Source organism: Acanthisitta chloris, unplaced genomic scaffold, assembly GCF_000695815.1.
Source record: "Acanthisitta chloris isolate BGI_N310 unplaced genomic scaffold, ASM69581v1 scaffold18392, whole genome shotgun sequence".
Classification (NCBI taxonomy): Eukaryota; Metazoa; Chordata; class Aves; order Passeriformes; family Acanthisittidae; genus Acanthisitta; species Acanthisitta chloris.
In genome coordinates, this window is record NW_008661274.1 from 1 (window position 1) to 11,712 (window position 11,712).

Sequence of the window (11,712 nt, forward strand, 5' to 3'; positions counted from 1 at the left end):
GGACCCCCTCCTTGTTTGGACCCCCTTATTGGACCCCCTTGGCAGACCCCCTCTTGGGGAACCCTTGTGGGGACCCCCTTTGTGGACCCCTTTGCTGGACCTCCCTCATGGGACCTCCTTTGTTTGGACCCTCTTGTTGGACCCCTTTGTGAGACCAGACCGTTCATGGGACTCCCAGTGTGAGACCCCATGTGGACAATCCCCTTGTTGGGACCCCCTTGTTGGGACCCACTTTGGTGGACCCACTCATGGGACTTCCCTCGTGGGACCCCCTTGTTGGACCCCTATGTGGGACCGTTCATGGGACTCCCCTTGTGGGACCTTGTGGGACCTCCTGTGGCCCCCCTCCTTGTTTGGACCCCTTTGGTGGACATCCTCTTGGGGATCCCCTTGTGGGGACCCCCATGGTGGACCCCTTTGGTGGACCCCCTCGTGGGACCCCCTTGTTGGAGACCTTTTGTGGGTCCCCTTTGTCAGACTGTTCATGGGACTCCCCTCGTGGCCCCCCCCCTTGTTTGGACCCCCTTGTTTGGACCCTCTTGTTGGACCCCTTTGCTGGACCTCCCTCATGGGATCCCCTTATTGGACACCTTTTGTGAGACCCCTTTGTGGGACCATTCATGGGACTCCCCTGATGGGACCCCCTGTGGACCCCCCCCTTGTTTGGACCCTCTCGTGGGGACCCCCTTGGTGGACACTTTTTGTGGGACCCCTTTGTGGGACTGTTCATGGGACTTCCCTTGTTTGGACCCCCTTGGTGGATCCCCCCTTGTTGGGACCCCCCCTTTTTAGACTCCCCCTTGTTGGATGCCTTTGCATGACCCCCGTGGGACCCTTCATGGGACCCCACTTTGTTACTCCCCCCACTCATGGGACTCCCTGTGGGTACCCAAGAGGCATTACCTCCCTGCCAGCTGTGCCCAAAGCCTCTGTGGGGTCTATGCTGAGAGAAACTTCAAGTACCCAACACTCATAAAGTCCTCCAAGTAGAGTGAAAGAACCCCAAAATGACATGCTGGGGCTGTGACCTGGTTTTTGGGGTGTCTTTGGGCTGTGGCTGTGTTCAAGCCTCTCCCAGTTCCCTTTGGCTTGGCTGATGTGGTGGTGTATGGATTTATAGTGGAATAGGGATGGGGAATGGTTGGTCGTGATGGTGTTTTAAGCCATAAAGGCTCTTTGCTGTGCCTTCCTGACAAAAATGGGTACAGCAGTTGGCTCACCCCCATGAGAAACATCCCATGCCCTCTGCTTCCCATCTCCTTCCAGCGGGTTGGAAATCCAAGGCTTGGGGAAGGACAATCTAGACAAAAGCATGGGAGTTTGGAATTGGGACACTCTGCTGCTCTTCTGGATGGTGTTGATGGAAACAGCCTCATCAGGCTTCAAAATTCATCTGAATGCAGCAGATGTGTACAAAGGGTATAAATAGGTTGTAATTCCCAGGATTTGGGGAATTAGGTATTTGACTGAGCAATTTCTCAATGTTTCAGCTTGGAGTTCAAGTCAGAAGCACATCAGAGGCACATCCCAATCAGTGGATCTTATCCTGGATGGAAAGAAAGCTCAAAACAATGGTTTAAGTGATGCTGAATCGACTTTGCAGGCAGGTGTGGCTTGTAAATTAACTGGGAAAAGGTGTTTATAGAGTGGGGAAAAAACTGCTAAAGAGACATACAATGATTATCAAAGTCCTGGTTTTCTATTAAAACCTTGTAGTTTTAACCTCTATTTCTTTTTTCTTCCTTCAGCTTGGGCTACAACGCATCTATGTTATTGCCTTCAGGTTCCATATCTGCATTGGGGCATTTTTTTAGGTTTTGGGGGGGGGGGGTGTTAATCTGATTTATTTTCATTTGCTTGAAAATATTCCCAGCCAGGAGCTCTGAGTACATGGATAATCTGTTGGCTGGCTCCACTTTGCAGAAGGCTCCACTCAATAAATCCTCACCCACCTTCTGTGTCCCTAAACTGCTCTGATTGCCTAGGATGGAACCAAGTGTTGCCAAAGGGAAACAGTGTCTGTTCTCCTATAGCTTAGAGGAGAAGCCCAGCCTGGCCAGCAGCCAGGAATTAGTCTGGGAGTCATGGTCAGAGGTAAAAAGGGAAAGTCCTTTTCCTGCTGCAGGTACCTCCCTGAGCTCCCAGAACACAACAGAACTGAGATGTTAGAGGTTGCTTTCACCTCACTTTGGAGATTTAGGGGTTGATTTATGGAGGGGAAACTCACTGCTTGTTTAATGCATTACCCAGAGATCAGCTTGGAACAAAAGGATAGCTGCAATTCCAGAGTGTATCCAGCCCAAATGAAGCACATGAGAGAAGATTTAGCAGTTCATGTTTAGTGTGTTGTATTGGAAAAGTTTTCCTGATTGGGAGGGATGAATGTGTTAGTGGGTGGAAGTGCTGCATTAGCATTTTGGGATAGATTTCATTCTTTCCAATAATGGCATTTATTATTCATGTGGTAATCCCACTGTAATTCCTCATAATGGCTCTGGCTTGGAGGAATCATCCTTGCAGCTGCTTTCCTTCTCTCTGTGCCACTGGAAACAGCTTGACCTGTGAGTACCTGTGCCCTGCATGGGCCATCACTCCATTTCACAGCTGAGTGACTGGATAACACCATGTGCTTTGCACCCTGCAGCACCCAATCAACCTGTGCTGGGCTTGTGTGCTGGATATCCTGGGGGATTAGTTCCAGCTGCAGTTTTGCTGAGAGTGCCTGACTTCCACTTTAGCCCTGACAGTGATTCATAAATCCTCACACACAGAAGCCTCTGACTCACAATTTCAGGATTACCAGCTGAGGCAGTTTGAGATGTTGCCATCTCCAGCTGTTGTTTTACCCCTGTTTGCCATGATTGCCCTTCCTGTGGCAGAGTAACTAACCATGTCTTGGGGGTTTAGCTGCTCCAGCTGCATTCCTGGTTTGGCATCACAGTCCCTGGAATTACCTAATTCACAGGGCAGTGAACCCTAACAGCTGATGTCTGAGCAGATAGTCCTACTTGCCCATATCTGCTGTGATACAGCAGCTTTCAACACACAGGCAAGAGTCATAGAATCCTAGAATCTCCTGAGCTGGAAGGGACCCCCAAGGAACATCTAGTCCATGTTCTGCCCTGCCCAGGATACCCCAACAATCCCCCATGAGCCTGAGAGTGTTGGCCAAACACTCCTGGAGCTCTGTCAGCCTTGGGGCTGTGACCACTGCCCTGGGGAGCTGTTCAGTGCCCAAACACCTCTGGGGGAAGAACCTTTCCCAATATCCATCCCAACCCCCTGACACAGCTCCAGATGTTCCCTCAGGTCTGTCCCTGGTCCCAGAGAGCAGAGCTCAGAGCTGTCCCTCTGCCTCCCCTTGGGAGGAGCTGCAGACCCTGAGGAGTCTCCCCTCAGTCTCCTCTGCTCCAGCTGAACAAATCAAGTACCCTCAGCCTCTCCTCAAATCCTTCCCCAGCTCCATGTCCTTCCTTTGGAGCTTTAGATCTATCTTTATCTCTTTATTCTCTTGCATTCTTACAAACTACTCCAAACAGAGAATCTCATCCATCAAAGTCCTGAGGTTCATCCTAAATCCTATGCAGGTGTCCTCAAAGTCCTTCTCATTCCACTGGCTCCCATCTACCACAGCCTTCCCATCTCTAAAAAGCACATTCCAAAGGCCCAGAGCAGCAGGAGCCACAGCAGGAGCTTGTGTCAGTTCTTGGTTGCTTAGGAGCTCCTCAGAGAGCACCCAGTGAGTCCCTGGTGCTCTGTGCTCTTCCACAAACAGGTCACAGCAATTAGGCTGCATGAAATGACCTGGGAAAGTATCTTGTGCAGTTTGAGTTACTGAATAACCAGAGCAGTTAGTGAAGAAAGTACAGAAGCAGCAACACAACTGAACTCCACGTTAGGGATCTAAGCTGAAGTTGTTTCATGCTGAGGAAAGCCAAGGAGTTTATTTTCCTAGAGTTTCCTTTTAGAGGTGGTTTACTCATTTGGCTTCTTTGCACAAAAGTGGTCTCAAAGATGAGTTAAAATCACCAATTAAAGATTCTTTGTCAAGCTCTTAGGGGGTTTAGTTTCTGTAATAGATTGGAGTTTATGGCAACCCAGGAATGGCTGTAAGTCAAATTAAAAACTGGTGGCTGATATAAACATATTAGAGCAAGAAATGGGCTAAGTAACTCCCTTTTCATTGTGTTTCCAGCTTTGCAAGTGGTTGTGATGAGACAGCACAAAACTAATGCTTAGGAAGATGTGCAGGAACTGAAACACTCATAAGATTTGTCAGGTCTGAAATCCTTCCTACTGAAACCTCAGTTGTATCACATCTTTTACATCCAGAAGGAAAGCTAAAGCCTTCTGTTGTTTAGGTGATTGCAACAGAATGAAATAACAGCTGCAAATATTGGTGCTTTGTGTTTTTCTGCCACTGAGGAGGCTGATGGAAAGTGGCTGCTGCAGCTGAAGCAGCTCCTGCATTTGTGTTCTGGAGGAGCAACAAAGCTCCAGGGAAGGGGAATGGGAAAAACATTCTCTTTGACATGTAGCAGAAAACTCTGCATATTTTCTGCTTAGCTGTCATGGCTCTTTTTGAACGTGGCAATAGATGTTTGTGGCATTTAGCAGCATCATGGGAATTCATCTCACTGTGATTTGCTGACAAGTACAACAGAAAGAAAAACATTGAGCTCTTCTATAAAGCATGTGCAGTTCTTACATACCATGGCACATCTAGTAACTTCCCAAAATGGTAACAAAAATATTAATTTGTGGCACATCTAGTAACACCCCAAAATGGTAACAAAAATATTAATTTATTGATAAAATCAGGTGGTTCTGATTGCATTTTTTTATTTCCACTCCAGGGGAAGACTCTACTTGTTCTTACAGTGTTAGGAGTTGTCTAGAGATGCAGCCAAGCCCCAAAACAGGACAGAAGCTGAGGCAGAGATGTCCATCAGGATGTGTTGCTCAATAGTAATCATCAGGACATGTTTTCACAGAAATCATTGTCTGTGATGACTTCACCCTGTAATTTGGCTGATTTTAGTCATGGAATAATTTAAGTGTTCGCCTTGGTCAGCTCTGTGTGGAGACAAAGGACAGCAAAGCTTGTGAGGCTTTATCAAAACATTACAGTGTTATTTTTAAGCTTTATAGGAGCTATATTTTATAAGCCTTATAAAGAAGGCTCTTAAACCTACCCATCTCCTTCCTTAGCCCTTCTGCTTCATCTCCTTACAGGTAGCAGTTAACTACCAGTTATCTAATTTTAAATACTCCCCCACTGAATCACTATTTAGTGTGTCAGGATCTATTCTGATCTTTGTGGGACAAGTAATTAGAACACCTTTTCTAGCTGGAAAACTCTCCTCGTTTTCATTGTCATCTGTGTGAGGATGATTTGATTTGAAGGTCAGGTTTTCTGCAGACCCACTTGTGCTGCAAGGAAATTTTTTTTTTTCATGCCACTGCCAAATGCAGCCAGAATTTTTAGGTGTTTACCAGCACAGGGAAGAGTTTATTTTCCAAGATCTTTGTGAGATACTGAACTAGCAGAAAGCAGTCAGAGAGTTCATCAGGCCAACAAAAGTCTGTACTTCTAACCAAAGAAACTTTGAATCTGTTTTTCCATCTGGTATGAAGAGAAATTGAATGCAGATGAGGTAAACAGATGCTTTAAAGTCTTGTTATCTGATTTTGGGGTGGGATCCAACACTGTGTTGGTCACCTGAGAGGTGCTGAGTTGTTTCCTTTGAGCTTGTAGGATCAAACCCACCAGGCACTGCTGGTGAACACATAAAAATAGCACAGGGGTGAGGGGGAAGGTTGAAGTGAGAGCAGAAAATGGAGTCAGCTGGAGAGTGGGTTGGCCAAGAGCAGGAGACACAAGGTGTGCTTAGAGATTGACTCCTTGGGATTTCTGGGAGAGGAGTTTGCTTGGGCACTGTGTTCCTAGGGTTCTGTGATTTCTGAGCACTGTCCCACAGCCTGGAATTCTGCACTGATTTTCCTCTGGGTGTTTTTACCAGTGAGGAACAAATGGCCATGAGGAATTCAGAGGTGGTTACCAAACAATAAAGTGAAAGACATTGCAAAACTCTCCCTTCCACAGTCCATTTTCTGTTTCCTTTGCACTGGGCCAGATGCAGCTCATGTCTCCATGGCCTGTCCTGGGTTAACCAGAGGTGGTTGAGGTTTGGTCCTTGCAGAGGGGAGTTAATTCAGGGAGGAGATGGAGCCCTGTCCTTTAGCATGGGGATGCACAGCCCCTTGCAGGGTCCTGATCAAACAATCCCCTCTGCAATCAGCATTTCAGTGGTCACTAACTTTCTGGAATTCTTCCATGACCATTTTCCTTCCCTGCTGCCCCTTTCCCCTGGCTTGCTGGAGCCTTTGTGTGCTGGATTTAGGAGTTTATTTTTGCTTAGCTTCTGTTTTCTCTCCCAGCACCACCTGAGGTTTCTCTGCAGGACAAGCCACTTTCACAGCCTGTGGACAGTGTGGCTTATTTGACTTTATTGTGCTTGGATCAGCCAACTTTAGGGCTGAGGAAGTGCAGAGCACAGCTCTGCTTTTGTAACTGGTAATTTCGTTTGGAAATGTTATCAAAACAAACAGATGCCAGCAGGATGAGCGTTAAGACCTGTGCAGAGTCTGCTCTGTCAGAAACGAGTTCAGAGGGAGTTTTGCCTGCCTAAACATTTCGCTCAGCAGCTCATTAAAATGGAGATATTCAAAGGAGACTTCCCCCCCACATCCCCCCCCCATTTGATCATTCCTGTGATAAGAGCATTAACGAGCATGTTTTCCCATAAATAAAATGAAGGAGCCTCCAGGGCAGGGAAGGTTATTTTGCCTGGAATAAGTTATATCCCACATTCACCCCTTGGTGATTAAGGAAACCAGTTCACCCCTTACTGGAGCTGAGAACAAGACCAATCTCTAACCAGCACAGTTGGCAAAGAGGATTTCTTCCAGCTCTGTATTTGTGCCTTTATTTTCACCCCTTAGTGACTAAGGGAACCAGTTCACCCCTTGCTGTAGCTGGGAACAAGCTCTGACCAGCACAATTGGCAAAGGGGATTTTTTCCAGCTCTATGTTTGTGGCTTTATTTTGGGTATAATCCCTATGGATTCAGTCACTGGCCAAAGCTCCCCAGAAGGAGGGAAGGTTATTTTGCCTGGAATAAGTTATATCCCACATTCACCCCTTGGTGATTAAGGAAACCAGTTCACCCCTTACTGGAGCTGAGAACAAGACCAATCTCTAACCAGCACAGTTGGCAAAGAGGATTTTTTCCAGCTCTATGTTTGTGGCTTTATTTTGGGTATAATCCCTATGGATTCAGTCACTGGCCAAAGCTCCCCAGAAGGAGGGAAGGTTATTTTGCCTGGAATAAGTTATATCCCATGCTCACCCCTTAGTGACTAAGGGAACCAGTTCACCCCTTGCTGTAGCTGAGAACAAGCCCAAGCTCTGACCAGCACAGTTGGCAAAGAGGATTTTTTCCATCTCTCTGTTTGTGGCTTTATTTTGGGTATAATCTCTGTGGATTCACTCACTGGCCAGAGCTTCTCAGAGCTGTGCTCCCAAGCAGGGCAGCCCTCAGGGTGCTGCAGAAGGGCCAGGGAGGTCCAGCCCTGGCAGCAGCTGCTTTTGCCAGGCTGTTTATTTGAGCTGCAGGCAGCCTCGTGCTTTTTGCCCACGAGCTATCCGTGTCTGAACCAATATTGACTCAGGGCTCTGTGTACTGAGATAGTCAGCAATCCCTCCAGTGAGAGCAGGGCTGGAACCAGCCAGCAGGGCCAGCTTAGCAGCTCAGCTTGTTTACTTTTTTTTTTTTTTTAACAAAATACTCTTGATTTTCAGGCTAGGGAAAGGTGGCAGCTTGACAGCTCTGCTCAGCCTTTCCCCATGCAGCAGGTAGAGCAATGGCAGCACCAGCTTCCTCCTGCAGCAACTTGCTCACCCACTGAGCCTCTCCAGCCTGAAAAACCACTCTGGGCAGCAGATCCCTGACCTGTGCAGGCCTTGGCATCTCCCCAGTAAGCGACAAGCCAAAATCTAAATACAACTGCTGCAATAGTGATGTCCCAAAGGGACTGACAGCAAACTGCTACCAAACAAGCCACCAAGCTGCCAACACACTTGGTGGAGGCTTTAAAATGAAGGCAGCTCTATTTCAGTGCTAGAATCTTGCAGTTTTCCTGAAGGTTTTTATTCAGGAAGCTGTTTTAGGTACAAATTAACTTACCCTGCCTCCTGTTTGCTATTACCTCTGGAGGAAGCTGAGATTTGAAGGGTTCATTGCTCGTGGAAAGGTGTGACCCAGTGCACAGCACTGCAGGGTTTTACAGCTGCACTCCTGAGAGCATCACAGTGCCTGTCCCAGTGTTTCCAAAGAAACCAGGCTTTAGGGAGCTGTTTATTCCCCTGTGTCCTGCTGTGTTTAAGCCCACAATCTCACACAGATACCTGAACTCAACCCAGGGTGGCCTAGTCTTTGAGGAGGACAACAGCTCACTCCATGCAGAGCTGAGGATGTACTTGGAACTCTTAATGAGACCAAAAGATTTCCTAAGGTGCTGGAAGATAAAGAGGCAAAAATCCTTGAAATTACTGCTCAGGGTTGGAGCCATGACCTAGTTAGTTTGATTTCCTGCTCACAGTGACTTTTACCAAGTACTTCAGGTGATGATCTGGAAATCTTCTGCCTTGGAGGTGTAGGCAAAGACAGGGAGCAGCTGTGACTGCTGAAAATAAACTGGGCAGGGGTTAAGAATTAGTTCTGAAATCTATTTTCTAGTGTATTTTAGCTACTGAAGCTATTACTTGTGCTCCTCTGGACATCTATCTGATCCCCACATGTTTGTCCTTTTCTGAGTCAGAGTTTCCCTTTTGGATTGTCTGGGGGTATCTCCTTTCAGATTGCAATGGTGCTCTGCCTTCCTGGTGTTTCCCTGGACTTTTGTCCTACAGCACATCAATTTCTTAGCTCCCAGTTCCTTATTCCCCCTGACATATCCACGTTTGTTTAGTTTCCTGGATATGTGACTGCCACCAGGCAGCAGTGGGAGCCAAGGATCATATCCCATCTGACTGGGCACTCTCAGCCCTACTTCAAACTCACTGGGCTCATTAGGGGGGAAAAAGTAATCAGCTATCCTTCAAGGAACAGGATGTGACAGGAAGCAAGGAGAGTCAGCAGGTCAGGCCTTAACAGCTGTCAGAACAATGTGCACAGTACGAGAGCTCTGTAGTTCTACAGAGTCTCAGGATTAATGGCTTGGAGTGTGCACATTAAACCTGATCCCTGTGGAGATCAGAGCATGTCACAGCAGCAGTGGATCCCACACCATCCCTGGGATCATGTGGATTCATTAGACAGGGAACAGAGGATCTGTGGTTCAGGTGTTTAACTTCCAGTGTGACCCCTCAGTCTCTGGCAGAGAGGGTTGTGCAGAGGCAGAGCTGAGGTGGGAGCTGAGGTGCTCTCCTGCCTCCCCTCCCTTCAGGCTGCCTCCTCTCACCTCAAATCCTGTGGAAAACAGACTTAGGATGCTTAGGTCAATTTTAAGAGTCTCCTCAATGTCCCTTTGAAAGAAGCAAAATGACCCTAAATTCTCTGTCCTTGCCCTGTCTCCACTTCCACTGATTTTTACTCTTTTTTATTGACCTCTTTGTTGTCTTTAAAACTATTTAAGGGAGATTATTCCATGCTTGTTACAGTACTTTGAAAGCATAGACATAGGCATAGACAATCCAAGGGAAGTCAGCTCATGTATCTTCTTGGACTGACTTTTCATCTGGAAAGATTTCAAGAGCTCCTAACACAGCTTTCTGGGGACAGTGAGCACTGGAGCTTCCCCACACTGCAAAGTTTGAGAGGTACATGGAGTAAGTCTGCAGTGATGGAGGCATTGGGCTGGGAGAAACCTTCTGAGTCTGACCCAGACCTGCTGTCCATGTGTGGTCCAAGGATCCCATTCATAAAGGTCCAGTGCTCTACCCTCAGCCTCCACGAGCTGAGTGCTCTGAGAGTTATGAAGCTCCTTTTTAATCCCAGTTAGATTTATTTGTAGCCAGTTTTTTTCCCATTGGTTTCATGCCAACATTGTCTTTATGCTTAAATAGGCATCTCAGCTCTCTCTTGGCTACTTTTCTGTGTAGCAATCCTACCCCTTTGTTTTGGTAGACAAAGCAAACTGAGACTGTCTTCTGTAAAAGCTTCCTTTCTCCCTTTTCCTGCTGCTTGTCAAGGAAGCCTCTCAGCCATCCAAAATCTTTCCCACACAAGTTATGTATGTAAAACATCTCTCTGTGACCACCTAAGTGCCATCACCTCTTAGGTAAAACCCAAGTAGCTATAAAAATTCATTTGCTAGATGTTGGAAAAGGAGCTAAAAAAGCACAAACATCCAAGCAGAATAAGGAGGGAAAAGTTTGGCATATCTACCTGGGAGTTATACTTTGGCAAGGATCATAGAATCCCAGGATGGGTTGGGTTGGAAGGACCTTAAAGCTCATCTCATCCCATCCCCTGCCATGGGCAGGGACACATCCACCAGCCCAGGGTGCTCCAAGCCCCATCCAACCTGGCCTGGAACACTCCCAGGGATGGAGCAGCCACAGCTTCTCTGGACAACCTGTGCCAGAGCCTCAGCACCTCACAGAGAAGGATTCCTTCCCAATATAAAGGTTGAGCTTGACAAAAAAGCTGTTGGAGCCTCAGTGCTGGATCCTGTGATTCATTTTGGTCTCTGCTTTGATGTTGTGTTGGAAGCCTTCATCAGTGGGCTGGCAAAGGGGCACAGACTGGCCTTGTCTGAACCACCAGCTCGGGAGGATCTAGGTGGAAGGGGCTGTTGGGGAGATGGTGCTGAGTGCCCAGAGCAGGGGGAATGTGGTCTCCCATATCTGTGGGTGGAGGGGCTGAATCCCAGAAGAACTCAGGCAGGAGGCTGAAGAAAGGAAGTGACATGACCTCCTTCCTCCTCAGCCTCGTGTCTGCAGGAAAACTGATGGTACCACACCAGCACCCTAAACCCACAGGTGTATTTTCTCTGTGCCAAAGCTGCTCTGTCCCCTCTCCCCTCCCCAAACCCACATACCTGGGCATGGCAGGGGCTGGGCAAGGCTGACTCAGAGCTGGGTCAGCCATCCCCTGCCCATGCAGGGAGAGGAGCTGGAGCAGGTCCCAGTGTGTGGTGTTAGCATCTCCCCACTCCTCCATCACCCCACACCTCATCTCCTCAGCAAGACAGGACTGGTCCCTGCATGTGTATTGCCTTTGTCTGGTGTGGATGAACACAAACTGCTGCAGGGAAGCATTTTAACGATGAAAACCATGCGGGGCTCGATTGTTCCCTGCACCCATGGAAAATTACTCCTCTTCACTCTCCCCTTTGCTTGAGCAGCAACAAAACAGGGTGAGGAGGAGGGAGGTGTATGTGCCTTTGGGGTCAGAGCTGCTGCATTTCTCTTCCTGCCTCTGAATGATTTATTCTGCAAGGCTCTTGCCTCAGTGTTGCTGGGAAAAACACAGCGATCAGGGAGCGTTTTGGGACCAGCCATTTAAATGTCACCAGGAAAAGAATAGGAAGAAATGAATCCCTGACATCCCAGTGATGCAGCCCATTCTCCCATCCCTCCCTCCTTCCCTCCCTCCCTCCCCTTCCCAGCTGGCCCAAGCAAAAACAGATGGGAGAGGTGGCTTG